The following is an 18,968-nucleotide window of genomic DNA, read 5'->3' on the forward strand; positions in this document are numbered from 1 at the left end:
AAAATGTGAGAAGAGAGGGGAGTGAGTTTATTTTCACTTGAATTGTAATAGCTGCTCAAGAAAGGAGTGCCTCAATGAACACAGCTATAACTAAGATTTACTTGTTACTAAATGTGATTGCAAAGAACTACATTTTTCAAACTATCTTTCTAGTCTTTTATAATGGTCCAAAGATTAAGGCATAGAAAATGCAGCCCAGCTTCTGAAAGGGATTGTGTGACATGAGTGGCAGCACCCACCAGTTTTAGACTCAACAGCCCTCAAACTCTCTTCCAGTCTGTTTTTATAACACAAGTGGGAGACCTCCAAAACCCGACTGTTCTAATGGATGGTGATTGATTAGAGAGTCTTTTTGGTAATGCATACTAGAGACGCATGGGCAAAGAGCAGTGTTCCTTGAAAGGAGGGTAGGGAGCATCTGGGGCATGACGAAGAACAAGTATGTGATTTCCCTTGCAAGATTAGCCTGCTGAGAGCGGAGAGGAGGCTCTCTGGATCAGTCACATTCACTTGGGAGGAGCACGCATGGCAGAGTTGCTTATTTCCACCCCCATCCTCTTCCCTTCCTCATGCCAGCCAAAGTGCTTGTGCAGCCACCCAAGAAACCAGACAGAAGAACTTCTTCCAGCTGGAAAAAGAAATAAATTTGCAGGGTATTTTTTTGGCTGGGAGCAGATCCCTGACCTGGTTCTGCACATAACTGCACAAACACTTACGCTGGCAGTAGGGAGGGCGACTGGCGGGAAATGGAAAAAGCAGCTGGGAGTGGAGAAGGGTGGGGATAAGCCGGTTCAAGCAGCATTGCTGCTGAACATGTAACCACAGCATTGCAGTTCTGGTGGCACCAGTGGGACTGGCCTCTGCAAAGGGGACATGGGAAGAAGAGCTGCAATTCTTGGGCTTCAGCACTAGGCAGTAGAGACTGCTGGCAGCAGAAAGTAGGCCATGCTGTGTGAAGATTGATGCAAGAATTGCTCTTCCTCACCACTCTCAAATTTGTCGTGATACTCGAGAGAGAACCAACTCTGGCCAAGACTGCCAGAGTTTCTGTAGGACAACTACGCTTCCAACAGAGCAAATAATAGGGCAACTTTGCTTCTTAACCCTTCCCAGGCCCCACTTTTGTGTTGCAAGAGTGGTTTGGGTTTGGTTTTGAGACATCCTTTCTCCACTCTATAATTTTCATAGAATCATAGAATAGTTTAGGTCAGAAGGGACCTTTAAAGGTCATCTAGGCCAACCCCCCTGCAAGAAGCAGGGACATCTCGAACCAGATCAGCTTGCTCAGAGCCCCATACAACCTGGCCTTGAATGTTTTCAGGGATGGGGCATCAACCACCTCTCTGGGCAACCTTTTCCAGTGTTCTACTACCCTCATCGTAAGAAAATGTTTCCTTATATCCAGGCTGAATCTGTCTCCCTCTATTTTAAATCAATTATCCCACATCCTATTGCAACAGGTCCTACTGAAGAGTTTTTCCCTATCTTTCCTGTAGGTCCCCTTTCGGTATTGGAAGGCTGCTATAAGGTCTCCCCAGAGCCTTCTCTTCTCCAGGATGAACAGCCCTAACTTTCTCAGCCTGTCCTCATAGGAGAGGTGCTCCAGCCGTCTGATCATCTTCATGGCCTTTCTCTGGACCTTTCTCTTATGTTGGGGGCTCCATAGCTGGACGTAGTTCTCCAGGTGGGGTCTCACCAGAGCTGAATGAAGGGGGAGAATCACCTCCCTCCACCCGCTGGCCATGCTCCTCTTGATGCAGCCCAGGACGCAGTTGGCTTTCTGGGCTGCAAGCGCGCATTGCCAGCTCATGTTGAGCGTCTCATGCACTAGCACTCCCAAGTCCTTCTCCTCAGGCCTGCTCTCAATCCATTCTCTGCCCAGCCTGTATTTGTGCCTAGGATTGCCCCAACCCACATGGAGGACTTTGCACTTGGACATCAAGTCATTGACCACATGGTGTGGCCATCCAGCCAATTCCTTATCCACCAAGCGGTCCATCTGTAAAATCCATGTCTCTCCAGTTTAGAGACAAGGATGTCATGTGGGACAGTGTCAAATTCTTTGCACAAGTCCAGGTAGATAACATCAGTTGGGCCACATAGTTTTGTGCCACCTTTTCACTATGTCAGGAAAGGAGTGTTCTACTGATCTATAATGGGTGCATTCACCTGGTTCTCTGAGAGGATATGAAGAGAACTTGACTTCTCTAGCCTCACAAAATGAAAACCAAGAGGGACACTGATACCAACTACAAATCCACTAAAGTGGAAAACTCTAGGGAGACGGAAATCCAGCATTCCCACAGAAACTAATTAATAAACCGGACAAGAAATAATGCTGGGTTAGAAGTTAGAGGAAGGTTCTTGGCAGTGTAAGTGCTGATGTTCTGGACAAGCCACTCAGTAAGAGTAGCAAGGACAAGCCACCAAGCCGAACTAGAGATGGAGTTTGCTGAGTTTAGCAAAAGGATTTTCTGATGCAGCTGCCTGTGACAGCCAGGGATTGACCCTGCTAACCATTCTTGTCCCAGATCCCATTTTCTGTGTGTCAATGGTGGTTGCCTTTGAAGAGCAAAACTCAGCAATGCTGTAGTGCATGCTGCTGCAAAAGTGAAGGAAAGTGACTAGGTAGTCAAAACCCCCTTTTTTTTTTTTTTTGTAATTTCTTTTGGAGCATTAGTCCCATTGTCTTTCAATTAATAGTAGGGTTATAGCTCCTAGCTGGCAGGACTTGCTTCACCTTTTATAGGAGAGAGCCACAGAGCATAGCCCAGTGTTTGGAAGAATAACAATCTTAAGGAAGGCTCTGGAGACAAAGAACACAAAGATGCAAGTAATACTTCTAAAATTCTCGCAGAGGGTGATAAATGAAAATGTACTTATCCAATGAATCATTAAATTACATGAAGGCTAGAAGGGATTTTAAGGAGTCACAATTCCCGCTTCAAAAGCACAGCGGGTCCCGTTAGCACAGACCTTGCTCCCGCCTGCTTTGAAAGTGTTTCAGATGTGATTTCCAAGGCAGCCTATCCCAGTGCTTCAGTAACACCAGCCTAACAGCTAGAAATGGTTTTGCTAATATCTAATAAAAAAAAATCCCTGCTGCAATTTTCGCCTGTTATTCTTATCCTCTCCACGTGGGAGAGAAGAGATTATTTCCTTCCTCTTTGCTGCAGTCGTTTACATTTTTGAGGACTGTTATCATGTCTCTGTTCAGTCTTCTCTTCTCTCTATTTAAGAAAACAAAAATTCCTTTGCGGTTTCCTCATAGGTTATATTTCATAGATCTCTGAGCACTCTTGTTACTCTCTGAACTCTTTCCTGTTGAATTATTGGAGAGTTTTGAACTGTTGGCAGTTTTCATTAGCACAGGTGAATAGGGGTGCAAGTGAGAGAAATAATGGAGAAATAATCTTCTGTGTATTTGGATTGATAATGGGAGTTTGGAGCACAGACTGTAATTTTTGTGGGATCTAACTAAGTGCAAGTTTTCTGTCTATCCTTGAGAGACAATCACTACTTCCCACTAGAAGGCCAGGACAGATGCTAGACAAGAAAGATTCTTTTAGCACTCTTCAACTTTTAAAAATGTTGTGGTGAGCCACAGTCAGAGTGAGAATACAGTAAAGGTGGATCAGGCTGTATGGAGTTTAAGGTCACCTCCTGAGCACCAGCTGAAGCTCATGTAACAGGCTACTGATAATTCCCAGAAATCCTAGCAGACCAGACTTGCTTTGGCTCTCAAATGAAGGATTTGGAGCAATGACACCATGTCCTGTTTGGAGAATAGTTTCTGAAGCCTGAACACTCTTTCCTGGGTGCTAGACTGTTGGATTTTTGTCTTCCATAGTCAAATACCTGCACTAGAAAGGTAGATTACAAATATTAATTAACCACAGCCCTGGCAGGAGAAGATATCACTCAAGAAACAGAGAGCTCAGTTGGACTACAGCCTGACTGGCACTTCCTTGAGCTCTTTGAGAGCTCAAGTGGACAAATAACTGTGAGATGTCAATCTTTATCTTCTACACAGGAAGGTGTGAGAGGTTAGAAAAGGGTTACATGCATTCCAGTATACACTCCCTCTCTTTAGCACCTCAGCCACAGCCTACAGAAATTACAGGTTGCTTCATGCTCTCTTTTCGTCTCATTAGTTCAAGACAGACTGATACTTGAAGCTTTTTCAACACCAGTGGGTCAGGAGGCACGCATGCATGCCCACACACACAGGCACACCCCCTATTACATGACGCAATTATTAACACTGCATGGTCTTTTAGAGAGTCATAATATATTATTTTTTTCTGAGTACTCCAGTGATTACCAAAACATCTTCCGTGGTACTTCTGAACCTAAAACTTGCTGCTATCTAAACCTCCTTGTGGATATTTCTTCTGACTTCAGAGCTTATGGCCTTGGTCCATATCTAACTTTGGCCTCAGCAGTGTTTCCCAGCCTTGCTGTGCCTGACAGCTTTGAAAGTAATTTTCCAGGGTAAAGCTTGGAAAGCTCATCTAATTAAGACTCCCCCTTTACATGCTCCTTTGCTTTTCTTCTGGTAGTCTCCTCTGAATCTGGCCCTTGGGAAATGGGCAAAATAAGGATCTCCCCTTCTTGCCCCTTTCTGTATTGATACTTTTCCTGGTGTTCCTCTCTGCTTGAACTGAGTCTTTCCTGAATCTGACCCTGGCAGCAGATCTTGCCATAGGCAAATTTTGCGTACTGTGGACAAATGTTGTAAAGTTCCCTGTGTGGCATTTCACCCATATGTTTTCCCAAGGACCTAGAATTTGAAGCTCAAACACAACAGTGGATTACTCATACAGATTAATTCTTAACATTCAGATCGCTCCCATTTGCTTCAGCTGGAGGTGAATACATTTTGCAAAAAGCAAACGAATCCTCTACAAGGAATAACTCCCAAATTCCCACTCTTGTCACCCTCCCTCCTTCCAGTGTCCACCCCAATCTCCCCACCTACTGCTGCAGAGAACTGACCCAATGATAAGCTGACAGGTAGGTCTGGAAATGGTATGTTAATGGCATTCCCTTCTGCTACCTTTGTTTATTCCCACCTTAATGCCACACACTAAATATAAAAGAAACCCTCAGCCTTGCTTACTCTCTCCCTTCCCCCATCTCTGCCCTCCTGACAAAGTTTCCAAATAAACCTTGAAACCCACTATCAGCTGTAAAACCTCTAATCAATGAAAGACACAGGAGCCAGTAATATGAAACCCTTCGCCTCAAGATCCTAGTGTTTCTCACTGAACTTCAGTCTTTAAGGTCAGGCATTCTAGCTGCTGTTTGGCTTGACGTTCATTGAATACAAAATCAAACAAGGGGCAAGTCTGAGTAGGTTATTCCTCTGTTTACAAAGCAAGCAGCATACTGACTTCTGGCAAAATGGACATTAAAAGGGCATCTTCACCTAGAGGACAGTAGGGAAAAAGAGGGAGAGATTTGGTATGGCAGGACCTGGAGCATTGTTCTCAGCAGGCTGCTTTGCCGCCCAAGTATTGATGAACTGCAGACAACTCAAGAAGAAATGACTGCAAGACAGCAAAAGACATGATTTGCAAATAATTGTTTAAAAAGCAAAGCATGAGGAGGTTAGCTGGAGCCAGTACTTCCTACAAAGCCTCTCTAAATCCACAGAAAGTCCTCTTGTCTACAGTTAGCTTTACAGCAGCCCTGAAGGGAAAGGGCAGGGGAGGGGGAGATTCCACCAATACTTATAACAGGAGGGAGGAGGGAAGTTATTTAAGGAGGTAAAAATACAAGCACAATGGGATGAAACTAAAGCAGCAGCACGTGACAATTATACAAAATTTACTGATGTTTTGATATCATGTCTCCGGGAAGAGAAAGGCCCATGTTTTTATGATGGTTCTAATTTGATGTGATTTAGCTCTGGGAAGTGGACAGCAACAAGACAGAATAATTGATTTTTATGGTGGAAGGTGGGATTAGGAAATTTAATACAGTTACTGGATCTGTGTCTTGAATGTCCTTTTGCTTTCCTGCTGTGGGGTTCCAAGGGAAAACGGAATTTTCAGGCTCAAAAAATAGTTTCTGCACAGACATTGATGGATACATTGCTCCTCTCTGCTAGGATCTCCCTACAACAAATGGGGCCTAAGAGGTTTTAATGTCTGGTGTCCTCAAACAATTTTGTCAACAAGCAGCTGAGATCTGTTTACTTTTTAAAGACAGTCTATTTAGTTAAACTGCCAAGTGTTACAAGTGCTGTGGTTAAGACAATGCCTCAGGTCAATACCAGAAATACGAAGTGCAATAATGTGTATTATTCAGGACATGTTACTGAAGACAACCCACTCTGCAGTCAGTGGAAAGACTTTCTCTGTCTTTAAAGGGCTTAAGAGCAACCATGTACTAATCCAGCAACTACGTGCAAAATATACATTTATTTGCTGACAAACTCCCTTTTTGTGCTGCAAATTGCAGATCAAAAAGTTGTGCTTCATCTGGTTTGCCGAGTATTTTGCATGATGTGGTGCAGACACAAGAGTTACTAAAGTGTTCTTGCTTTAGCTTTGGCACTTCCTCAGCATTTGTGATATTTGTGAGAAGCCCTTTTAAAGTTCTTTTGCAGTAAAATTTCCCAGCTGAATGGGAGAATTTCAGGCCTGGCAGTGACTCTTACTTGATGAAAATCACTGATCTCTCCAGTTTTTATTCTGAATCAGACAAAAGTGTTTCACTGGTGTGGTCCCAAAAGCTTTGCTGGAATCCCTCTGATTTACACCCATATGAGATCAGCATTAGGCCCCAGTGTTTTCATTTTTCATTTGTTATTCTTGGCCCTAGCATCCTTTTACCACTGTTGAATACAATGTTCCTAAAACACCAGATGTGTTTGTGAGATGAGGGAATACTGCAAAAAAAAAAATAGAATGCAGGGATTCACTGAACAACACATGATCTTCTTTTGCCCCATCGTCTGAATTCTGGGCTTTTACACCAGTATAACTGCATTTATTTCTACAGGGCTGTTTCTGATTACCATTGGGAAATGAAGTTATAAATGCTTCCTAGTATAAGTACTTTTTTTACAGTAGCTTCTTATCAGGATCATTGCACTATCCTCAGTATTAGCTTGTATAATAACTGGTGCTTAATACACAACAGTGGCCACTGATTTTGTACAAATTCTGGATTTCCAATCACTTTTATCATATTTCAATCACTATATTACTTCCTGGTTTCAAAGTATTATGAGCTTTGTTGCTCTTTCACTACAGGCTAACTCACTTGGTGCTCACATATTAGGTGCTTGGAGATCTTAAGTAACATAGTTATTACACATAGTTCATACCAGTTATCACATAGTTTATACCAGTTAAAACTGGTGGGAGATCGAAATGTGCCCCAGTATCCAGATTCCTTTGATGTGGTAGGAAGAACAGGTTCAAATCTGCAGAATGCTGGCCGCTCCAATCTTACAACAGCAAAGCATTAAAGAAAGTGCTGAGCTTTAGTTGAATGAGCAATGTGACCAAACAACCCGTTTGCTCTTCAGCCTGCACAGCCAAGACCTGTGTGAACAGGGGAGCCAAGGCTGTGTGTGATGACCTGTATTATTTGTGCTTGAACCTGAGACCTGGCTACTATAGCCAGGCTATAGCGAACTATCCACAAAGTCATCTGATTAAAAGGTTTGAGGCATCTTCATTGATTATAGAAGTTACAGGGAATTGTCTTCTCCCATCTTGAGGTCATTCATTCACTATTGCCACTGAAAACCAGGCTGCAGGTAAGGGAAATTAATGAATGGAAAAAAAAAAACAACCAGAGATCATGAACAGCATTTTACTATGCATCCCATCAGAAATCAACTTTCAGTTTGTAAGGGTGAGCTGTTGCTAAAGTATTGTGTGTCTTTAATTAGTCTTTTGGGATGAGAAATGTTTTGAAACATTTCTTGAAACACCGACAGTCATGCAGGCAGCAACAGTAAATGTAGTACTTTAGAGTCATGTTTTATTCTCGTTTATAGCACAGTATATTTGGAGCTGATCACTTGATGTCAGAAATTTACCTGAAATGAACACTGCTACAAATGATCCCAGAATCTACTCCAGTGAGTATCCACCTTCTGCTACACCCGCTAGATCACACTGAAGTCAAGCAATGGAAGCAAGATCCAACACTTCCCTGCATGTGCACGCATAAAAGTATTGGTATTTACAAGTGATAGTGTGTCCATCCTGATTGAGCCGTGAAGCGCTAGTTTCCCAAGACAGAAGAGAGGGGGAAAAGGTGTTACTCTTGGTGCCCACCTTGCTTCCCAGGGATGCATAGCTGACTCAGATCCTCTGGCAGAAAGCAGAGACCTTGTGGCAGACACCTACCTGTGGGATTACGTCAGTATCGTCATTTATTATGTCTGTTTCTCCAGGTACAAATTCTTCTTACGAGGTATGCAAAATGCAGACAGAGTTAGTCCCTCTTCTCCTAAAAAAATATTAGAAAACAGTGTTGGCAGCACATTCCTCTGAGCCAATCTCCAGCATGTTATTTCACAGGCAGAGTGGTTTATATGGGGGTGGCTTTCAGCTTGGAAGTAAAACCTGGGACTTAAATAGTTGTGTCTATTAAAATCCTGTATCACTTTCTTTGTAAATCTCTCCTATCCAGATAACATCCTTGATGGGTAATTAATTAATTTCTGTCTAAAATTCCCTCTTCGTTTTATTAAGAACATGATATTCAGTACTTTATGCTTAGATTCCTCAGGCAATACATGCTCTCTGCCTAAAACACTCTTTCATCCCAGCGGTGGCTGAATTGCAATGGTGAGCAAAACGCTCTTTGTGTATACAGTAAATAATCAAGTGGTGAATTTCATTAAGTGCTTTGAGATCTCTGGACAGATGATACAGCATAAAGTCAGTCACTCCTTGGCAGGAGTACATGTGGGCTTTAGATGATGGGTAAAGTGAGAAGGCCAGGAGTGTTGAGAATCTAACAACATAAGCTGAAGGCTTACAGTGAGCCGTCCTTTCTCCTCTTCTCATGCTCAAATTTTAAGTGTTACAAAATAAATTGCATTTTAAAAGGGGTTTCTATTGCATAAGTAAAAGGTGTCAAAGACATCAAAAACCTAAAATATGCTCTGTGGCTTTGAAAAGACTTCCCCTTTCCACTCTCTTAGCCAGTGTATTTCATCTGGGATCTGAAGAGGTTGCCCAAGCACTAAGATACAACATCAGACCTATGTTCATGTTTAAAAACGTCTACTAGGGTGATTGTTCTTTGACAAGGATCTTAGTGACATGTGACCAAATATCTGTCCTCCAGAAGTTTTAGGGACTTGATCAAAACACACTGAAGGTAACGAAAACATCCCCAGTGACTATAATGTAGCCCCAGAACTTTTCACTCTGCTACCATGCTTGTGCAATTTCAAACGTCTGCTTTTTATGCTCTAAGTCTTCCATTCCAGTAGGTGAATTATGTATCAGCATTCCTTTGCAAAGTGATTGGGATACTCCTCAAGGTAGTAAGCAGAGTGAAAATAAATATATGTTATTTTTCATTCCACCATGCCATGCTTAGTTCTAAGTGAATTTCATGTCTTGAAAAGTGTCAGGTTGATGGCCCAGGCGCAGGCATTCTCCTTTCATCTACAAACGCTGACTCCAGTAGCAGAACAAAAGCCTTCTCCATGCCGATCCCTGACAGTACACCTTCTGAAGAGACTTCAAATGGCAGGCCCTCTAAGTCCTTGATCTGCCTGGCAGCCTTTGTAACAAAAGGGCAAATTTGTGATGGTGTTTTTTATGATACGCTTCTCTAGCAGAAACTCGACTGGGAGTCTCAAATTGTCTCAGAGATCAGTGCTGTCTAATATTATTATTCACTGGTGTTCTAAAAATGGTTCTGATTAGATTGTAATAGATAAAAACCCACAGAAATGGCTTAGAATGCTAACAGTTTATTTTGGAATAAACAGAATTTTTTCCTACTGAAATCTATCATTATGCTAGAAAAAAAAATTGCTCCCAAAGGACAGTAGTTTTATTTTTTTATATGCCCATTAACTAATACGAAGGGTGGTTTGTTTTGTTTTGTTCTATTTTTTTTTACAAAAAAAAAAAAAAGCCTGGACTGTGGAAGCCAAGAAATATGATAACAAAAGCATTTCTCACAAACATCACCAGTCTTCTGGAAATGCTGACCATGATACCTGATTATATCAGGCATCTGTGACTGCCCATCATGCAGGAGTTACAAGGTCACCATGACCTAAACAGGCAAAGGAGAATCACAGCCTTTCCCAATATATAATCCATAGCAAATGCAGAGCATAGTGGGGATTTGGGGATTAGGAGTTAGTGTTAGAAGGTAACCATCTTGCTTATAGATGCCTGAAAAAGGACCTCCAAAATCCACTATTTGTAACTATCAAACTTCCTCCTGACTCTCTTTTTCCCCTCCTTCTCTTTCAAGTAGAATTACTGTTTCAGAAGCAGTTCTTCTTCCTTTAAAACCAGTTTCGAAATTTTTCCTGTCAGACAGCACCAACCACCTAAATGAAAACAGCATCCTTAGAAACCGGTATTTTAGCCCAGTCACCTGCAGACAGTGGCTCCGAGCCTTCACTACCTATTCCCTGATTTGAAACATCACAACCAGATATTTTCCCTCATCACTGAGGGCTGCTGGCAGCATGCATCCCTCAGTCAGGAAGGAGAAAAGGGAGGGAAGAAAGTGGAATAGCTTTACAAACAGCTTGGATAGAGTGATGGTGATAGAGGAAAGTTCCTGCTCTTTACCGTCACAGGACAGTCTCGCCTCATGCCACCTTGTGATAATGACCACCACGGGCACTCGCCTGAAAGTGTCTCAATTTAAGCTTTTTTCCCCATAACAAATCAAAGGAAAGGAACAATTCAACCCATCAAATAGGAAAAAATCCCTGTCATGCTTCAGGCCAGGAGAAGGGATCCCTTTGTGTTGAACTCCTGGACTGGTCTCTGTGTCCATCCCCTACCGAAGCATTGCATCTACTCCTCCCGACTTGCCTCTTCCACCTGGGACCCATGCCCTCAGGCAAATTCCCAGCACCTGTGCATTTTTCATTACAGAGCTGGACCAGCTGCTTCTGCTGGCTTCTTAGAGGGCCAGCGTGCCCTGCTATGAGCAGCAGCAGGGAAAGAAGGACAGTGTGTCCTTCTGCCAGCCCCTACCTAAAAAAGAAATTTGCAATTTACCTTTCAATAACCCTAAAGTAGACATGAAGGGGAACTTCATACTCAGAGAGGGATGGTGCTACCAGCAGCACTGGGAGATGGAGTAGCATCTTCATTGGTATGGGCAGCCTGCTGTGTGCTGTCTCACATATGGAGCAGGGTGTGATACCAATTAGCTTTTCTTTGGAAGTGATGGGAAGAAAAAGAGAAATTCCATTCACATCACAAGCTTTTATTCTCAGCTTTCTTCGTCCCTGCCTAAATGTATCTGTCTATCTGAGGTGCTCCTGTATCCTCCTTATCCATTGGACAGAGATTCAATGGATAATAAAAACAATTAGAAAACTAAACTGCAGAAAAGGAAACTAAGGAAACAAAACAGAGCACAACAAAAAGAAAAACAAATCATATTTTACACTTACAAATTCCCTCTCAGACTAAAGGCTAGCCAGAAGTACCTTCAAGGAACAGGCAAAAAGAGAAAAAAATTACTTGCTATGACCCACAAGTACACATCATGTGATACTTTAAAGCTGAATGAAGACTGGCCAACAGCACAAGGACAACCTAACTGTCTAAGGAAACTATATAGTAGTCAGACCTTTGGTTTGAAAATGCCTTTTGTGAGTTCTCTTCCAGTGAGCTACACGGATTTACTTCAGAGCATTACACAAGCCTGACAGCCTCTTGAGCTTTGGATTGCCTGTACCAGAGTTCTGAAAATTTTTCCTAATTTCTTTCAAAGATCCATTTTGTTTGAAATTTTTAATATACTTCAACTGTTTTCTACCTCTATAAAATCTCTACTATCTCCTCAGTTCTTTTAGGACAATTTAGGAGCAAGTCCATGGAAGTCAATAGTGCTTGCTGTAAAACCTGCCTCACTGAAACTTTTTCATTGTTTTTCCAGCAGCATCGGCATTTCCTCCTCCTCCCCAAACCACCTCACCTTTTTTCCAGTCATCTATTCTTCTGACTATTATTTTAAGTACACCAATAACAATATTGGTGTAAGTTCAGTCCAGAGCGCTTAAAATAATAGAAAACTGCAGGCAAACCCTTTGGCTTCTTTTTCGTACTCGGGATGGAACAGTTAGCACAAAAGCTGATAGCTGATAATGAGCAACCCTATGGTGAAGGATGCTGGAACACTAAGCTGTTTTTGCGGGCTGACCCAGAGTATAAGGAAGTTAATGGATGGCTTTATTCTTCGGGCTCCAAGATGATGGGCTGGTATCAGGTTTAAAGAGGATGTAGAATAGGCTAATTGTTCTGAACAGATAACAGCAATTTGCAGCTGGATGGATATAATGGGGTATTTATTCTAGAATGTTTTTACAGGCGGTAAAGCAATTTTTTTTTTTTTTTTACTTTTTATAAACCTATTTACCAAGGAATTTAATACAAGAGAAAATGAATAATTTTGGAAGGGCTGGATTCCTTAATTGGGATATCCTACCTGCACACTTGACAGTAAATTCATCTGCTGTTTGGAAGAGTGGTTAAACTCAAAATGGTTGCAGGACGTACTGTGGAGTGTCGTGTGCTGCCTGTGTTACCTGCAGAATTACCAGAAAAGACAAATACAAATATAATCAGAAGGGCATGACAATGAGAGAGAAAAAAAAAAAAACCAACCATGCAACATGACAAAAAGAATGAAGCTATTCTCAGTCACATATCCGCAGTCCAATTGATCTCTGCGGGGGTTGCATGGTTTCTAGTGCACAAGAGTGATGTTTGCCTCAAAAGATCTGAAAGAAAAGTGGGAGGGAATAGCTGATGACTAGCAGGGAAGTTAAAGGGAAAGACCCCGATTAGAATAAGAAGTACCTATGGTGGTTGTACTTGGAAAAACTAGAATGACTGAAAATGAAAGTAATTTGATCATCACCGAAGTCATCGCTGAAGCTGAAATGGCAAGCCTGAGCCCTGGCCCTGGCTGCAGCCCCTGCTACCTTGCAGCCAGCCAAAAGGGGAGCTCCAGCTACAAGCCCAAGAGTCCAAGATAACAATCACTTGGAAACATCTATTCCAAGAAGTGTGGCTCCATTACTGCTCTCCCACTAATGCAAAAGATAATAGAATCAGAAAGATGCAGGTCTGGAAGGGGCCTCAGTAAGTCCTTTAATTGGTTTCCTGCCCGAAGGCAGAATGAACTGTACTTATGCTATTTCTGGTAAGTCTGTGTCTAACCTGTTCTTAAAAGGTCTCTGCTGACGGAGGCTTTGCAGGCTCAGAGGAGAGAGCAGGTGGTGAAGACACCCAAGGTGAGATGGCAGGATGGAAAGGCAGACAGAGGTGGAGGACCAGTTAACCAAGATGATCTGGGAGCAAGAGCAAGGGAATGTTGTAAAAAGAAGAAAAAAAAGTTAAAAATCTCAGCCATAGCATCTGTTGGAAAAATCCAAAGAATGTGGGGCATAGGATACAAAAGCCAGAGCAAGGCTGTCCATCAGGAATTAGCTGAGGAAACCTGGAGTTCACATAGGAGGAAGTTAGGTAAGAGAAGGAGGACTTGTGTAGCAGAAAAGGTGGACTAGTGCTGGATTCCCTGCACACTTTCTTATTTGATTTTTTAAAACCCATTATTCTTCTTGTTGCTTAACCAACGATCCTATAAACATTCATGCAATTGTTGCCTTGAAGCCCCTGTAGATACCCAGAGCACACTTTATGAATTGTTGTAATCTAGAGGCAGTTGTTGTAACTGATAGATCTGCGAGCAAGCGTCTCATGATCAGCACTGAAGTGTTTCCATATAAAGGTGAGAGCACATTACAGTCAAGTGTGAAATCTTGGCTTAGCGAAATGAAGATCTTTCCTGGGCACCTGCCAAATAATGCTGCCACTGAGAGGCCACTAGACCATTAGGCAGAACTTCTTTCTAAGATAACAAATTTGATAGATACATTTTTACAAGCAATTTGCATCTACTGAAAACAGTAGACCAGAATCAGCTGAGGAGAGGAACTTAAGAGAAAGGGGGAGCAAATGGAGGCTGAGCACTTCACTTCAAGCAGTAGCTTGCTGCCTGTCCTAGTGGACTTGACAACACCCACGGAGGCTTGGAGGCAAATTGCAGAAGGGCGTCCTCAGGACTCTGTTCAGATGCTGAACACTTCTACGATTCCAATGTGGTTCAACCAGTTAGGCTTATCATATGGGAGAGAAAGAACAGCTGCCATCCTACAGCTCAAGTGAAACAAGATGCCCAGTCAGACTGTGGTGGTGATCCCTTTTGACCTTTTATTTACTAGAAGGGTCCACAACCAGTTGGTAAGCTTGTTCTCAGCCTGTACCCGAAATGGAAATTTCCTCAGAGGAACAATGCCACTTCAAACACTCGCATCCCACCTAAGCAGCGCATAGGTGGCTCAGAAGAGCCATATGGCCTTTGTTAGAACAGAAGGCAGATAGAAATCGGGAAGAGATTAAAACTCTCTAAAAATTGCTGAAGTTACAGCACACAGCACATGGCTATTCATTATCAACAGACATAGTGTCTTGACACTGATTGCACACAGGGATGAAAATCAATATAAGACAGGGTAAATTAAACAGGGTTTTACTTAGTAATATGCTTTTCAAACACACATCTCAACAGAAACAGAGAAGCTGCAATTTAAAGAAAACCCGTGTCTGTCTTAAAGGGACTGCACCATTAATCTAACAGTGCAGGAGTGTGATGCATTAAAGGAGCCCTAGGTGAGACAGCGATGACAGAAGCTTGATAATAATGCTTATCTTACTTCTAAGTAATGGGCAGTACTAGGCTACATCATCAGCTCTGGGCCAAATCCCAGTTTCTTTGACGGTGTGATGATGTAATGGCTCGAGCCTGCAGTGACACTGAGGAAGTCTAAGTAAGAAAGGATGCTCTGTAATAAATCTGTGCAGGGCCTTGCTGCCCCAGACACAAGACGCTTCACGTAGAAGAGCTGTGCGCTGCACAGACAGGATAATAATGATTGTTTTGTGGGGGGCGGGTTATGCTATAGAAAGCCAACTGCTGGCTCACGTGTCAGGTGTTGAATACATTATATGAGCGCAGCAGAATTACATGATTACTCAGAATAACATCCCTGAAGTAATAGAAAGTTTTAAGAGTGAGACAGGATCTCTAACAACTCTTTTACTTTTATCAAAGTATGGCTTCCCTGCCTCTTCTCCATGTAACGGTGAAATGTCACAGCACATTGGCCAGCAGGCAGCTACATCACCACTGTTCAAGAGATTCTGGCCCTTTCTTTCCTAGAAAGTTTTAAGTTAGCCAGCTGAAGAGTATAACGGCTGGACTCTCATGAACTCACCCTAGCATGAAAGCAGACAAAAGTGGTCATTCTGGACGCCACAAACAAGGGGGATATCTGTTTGCATAGAAGCCAGGGTGAACCTGCAGTCCCTGCTGATCAAACCCTGCCTGGATTCCACCCGCGTGACTTCACTTGTGAGAGGAGTAATGGCTGCACATATTGCTCCGAGGCCAAGTTTGAGGCAAGAGATTCCTTCTCTGTCTCCAATGTTATTTTGGTATATTTTATTTGGCCCAGAATTTGGGAAAACAAGAGGGAGGTTTTCCGTAGGGAGTGGAATGAGGAGGCAGGAAGGGCTACCATATTTCTCCAGACGGAAACTCCTACAGTGTTAGAGTCCAGCACTGCTGCAAGTGTCAACAAATCAAATATGATACAGAAGGCCCTCTGCCAACTCCCTGCTACTGCAGCAGCAAACTGGGAGGAAAGCAGAAACTAATATCCAGTTCCCCTGAGCTAGGTTCAGTCTCTGCTGCAGAGGGATGGAGAAGCAAGAAATTAGGAACCACCTTCTCCTTTTCATGCCATGCGACATGTGCTGGTCCAGGTCCTCCAGCAGGACAGGACTAACCCAGAGAGGGTCAGACCCACCCTCAGACCCACACCTGACCCACCCTCAGGTGTTCAGGACATCTACTGAGTCAGATATGGTGGTACCAGCATCTGTGATAGGACCTTAATAAGTGGAGTCCCTGTCCCAGTCACTGATTCCCACGGAAGACTCTGAAAATTAAGTTGCCTCCAGACCACTGCACTGCAAACTGTGCCCCTCCATGCCAGCAGGTGTAATTCAGACCAATAGCTGCTGAGGGCAACAGATTGAGCAGTAATTAGCTGCTGTTAGTCATCCTCTTCCCAAGTGCAAGTGGTATAGCATTTGATTATTTCAACACAGTTGGATGTGGGAGGGAAGGCAGGCCTGGAAACATTTTCCTGACAGCACACTTCTCAGCTCTTTTAAAACACCTCTCATGTTGACGCTCAGCACAGCATTTCAAATAAAATGCTATTTCCTCTTGTAGAGCAGCAAGGAAAAAATGCTGTCACAGGTTTTATAACAAACATTAGGTAAGCAGCAATTGTACCCGTTGTGCAATCTGGGATTCAGGTAGGAAAACAATCCATAGATGGCTAAGAGAGAGGTACTGAGTGTCTCAACAGTCTGAATAAGATGTGAGCTGCTTAAGGACCACAGAGAAGGGACAGGGTTGAATAGTTTAGCAGGACAATTTCACGCTGGTAAGTGTGAAGAACAAAAAGGCATAGTTTTTAGACTGGAAGCTAAAAACTGACACTGCTGGAGGAAATGTGGGTTACTTGTGCTCAGCTAAGCTCTTCTTGTTCCTTTCTCATGACATCATGAAAACATGCAGTGGTCTGCCTTCAGCAATCTTTGTCCTTCTGACAGAGATCTCACCCGCCATATAGTGCCAGTGGTGATATTTATTTGTACTATGAAAACCACATTTTCTAAACAGAAAAAATACAAAATATTTTGTAAAAGTTTCAATAACCTTTGTTTTTTTTAATACCTGCTGCCTCAGTATTTCATCATCCCCCTCCTGAATTCACAATGCCCCAGAAATTTGAGGGCTGCCTTTCTCCTACTTTTCTCTGGGGCAGACACGTTTGAACTTCCTACTCATCTCTTGCTAAAGCACCTGGAACACTGCTCCTCTTGCTGAAGGGCTCTGTGTTTGTCCTCTCAAAATCCTGGATCTACAGAAGTCCCTTTGGAGGGAAGCATTTAGGGATAGGGGACATTTACAGATCCTGCACAAGTATAACATTCTCAAAATCCATAGAGTAAATTTCTGAGTGGTAACAGAGGATTCAACAAGGAAAGGCACCATATAGAATTTCTGGCTTACTTTGGGAGGGTTTAATGAGACTCAAACAAAAAGTAGTTAGGATTATGTTAGGATTCTAGCATTTCCCATATCATGTGTTCAGACTGAGAGCATCCCCTGCACAAGTAGAGCCTGCACTGCATACTACAGGTTTAGCTAAATGCTCTCTGTCTGTCTTTGATCACCTTTTTTAAGGCAATGTATTTCATTCTTACCAAGCAAACCTGAAAGAAAAAGGAATCAAGACAGTAAGCTAAGCACTCTGGAATTGCTTAGTCCAACGTTTAGGGCACGTTGTTGTCAGCTTGCATTTTTAAAAACTCTGAACCAGGCAGCTGAGTTAGCTGAGCTGCTAACAAGCAGGTCAGAAACCACACCACAGTGGCGGTTACTTCTCTCTCCTGTACAAAGATCTCACCAGCATTGATAAAATGATATGAACAGCTTAATATCCTGGCATGGTGTACAGGTGTTACCAGTTTTACAGGCACTGAAGAGGGTGTATGTCTTGGTTTTGAAACAGGAGGGGTGGATGACCAAGAAAGTGTCCATGTTTGGGGTGTGAAAATTAAGAGATGTAAACCAATGTGGTTTTTTTTTTTTCCTCAACCAAATATTTCCAAGTATATAATTTACTGACAATGATGAACTCATGACTCTTAGTACCGCGGTGATGGACTCTCTTTATAGCAGTTTGCGCAAATAATCAGTTTCATGTTGTAATGTCTCTCATCTCACATGCTTTAACTCAAGCAGATTTTTGAATGCTCTTTTGGGATCATCACTGAAACAATGTCAAGTAACGCAGTATCAGCTCTTGTCTTATTGGGAGATTATTCCACATTCAAATATATTCAAACTTTTCCATTTTTCCATTCCATGATTCACCCTAGTACTTCTAATGTTACTTTCCTGTATTACATTAACCCTCTCTGGGGTTCAATGCCTTAAATATTTATAGACTGTTATAATGCCCAAATAATCACATTTCTAGTCCTTGATAATAACTGCATGGTACTAATATCTACATTTTAACAGAACTTCAGGCCCTTTAAGGAGGTAAATAATGACTTCATAAAGAAGAAATCATCACAGTATTGTAATTGTCCTCCTTTTGTTGGTTTTATGTTGCAATTGGCTGTCAATACCTGATCTATCATGTGCAAAGTTACATATCCAGTAGAGCGCAGGGACACAAAAGATTCAGATTCAAGGAATAAACATAATTTGTCTAATGTGTCTAGTAAGATATATGATGTTTGAATTTTGGGCAAAGAAACAAAGCATCAGCTAGGATTTTTTTACAGCTTGTGCAGATGTTGAGCACAGAATTCACACAAACTCAGACATTTGTGTGATTTGTGCCTCCTGGTATCTTGGGCCGCTGCCAAAAGTGTAAGCTGCTCAAAGACTCTTTGGTTCCCCTGAGATTATATATTCCCTGTAATGCAAGATGTTTTTAAAAAGTAATTTACTCACTCTGATATCAGAAGTCCTAATGAGTGGATCTATATTTCCTTCTGGGTCTTTTCTGCTCGAAAATCCTTGCAAACCTTGTAATGAATGTTGTGTAATCTCTGTCA

This window comes from Chlamydotis macqueenii, chromosome 1 (genome assembly GCF_036417535.1).
Source record: "Chlamydotis macqueenii isolate bChlMac1 chromosome 1, bChlMac1.mat, whole genome shotgun sequence".
Taxonomy (NCBI): domain Eukaryota; kingdom Metazoa; phylum Chordata; class Aves; order Otidiformes; family Otididae; genus Chlamydotis; species Chlamydotis macqueenii.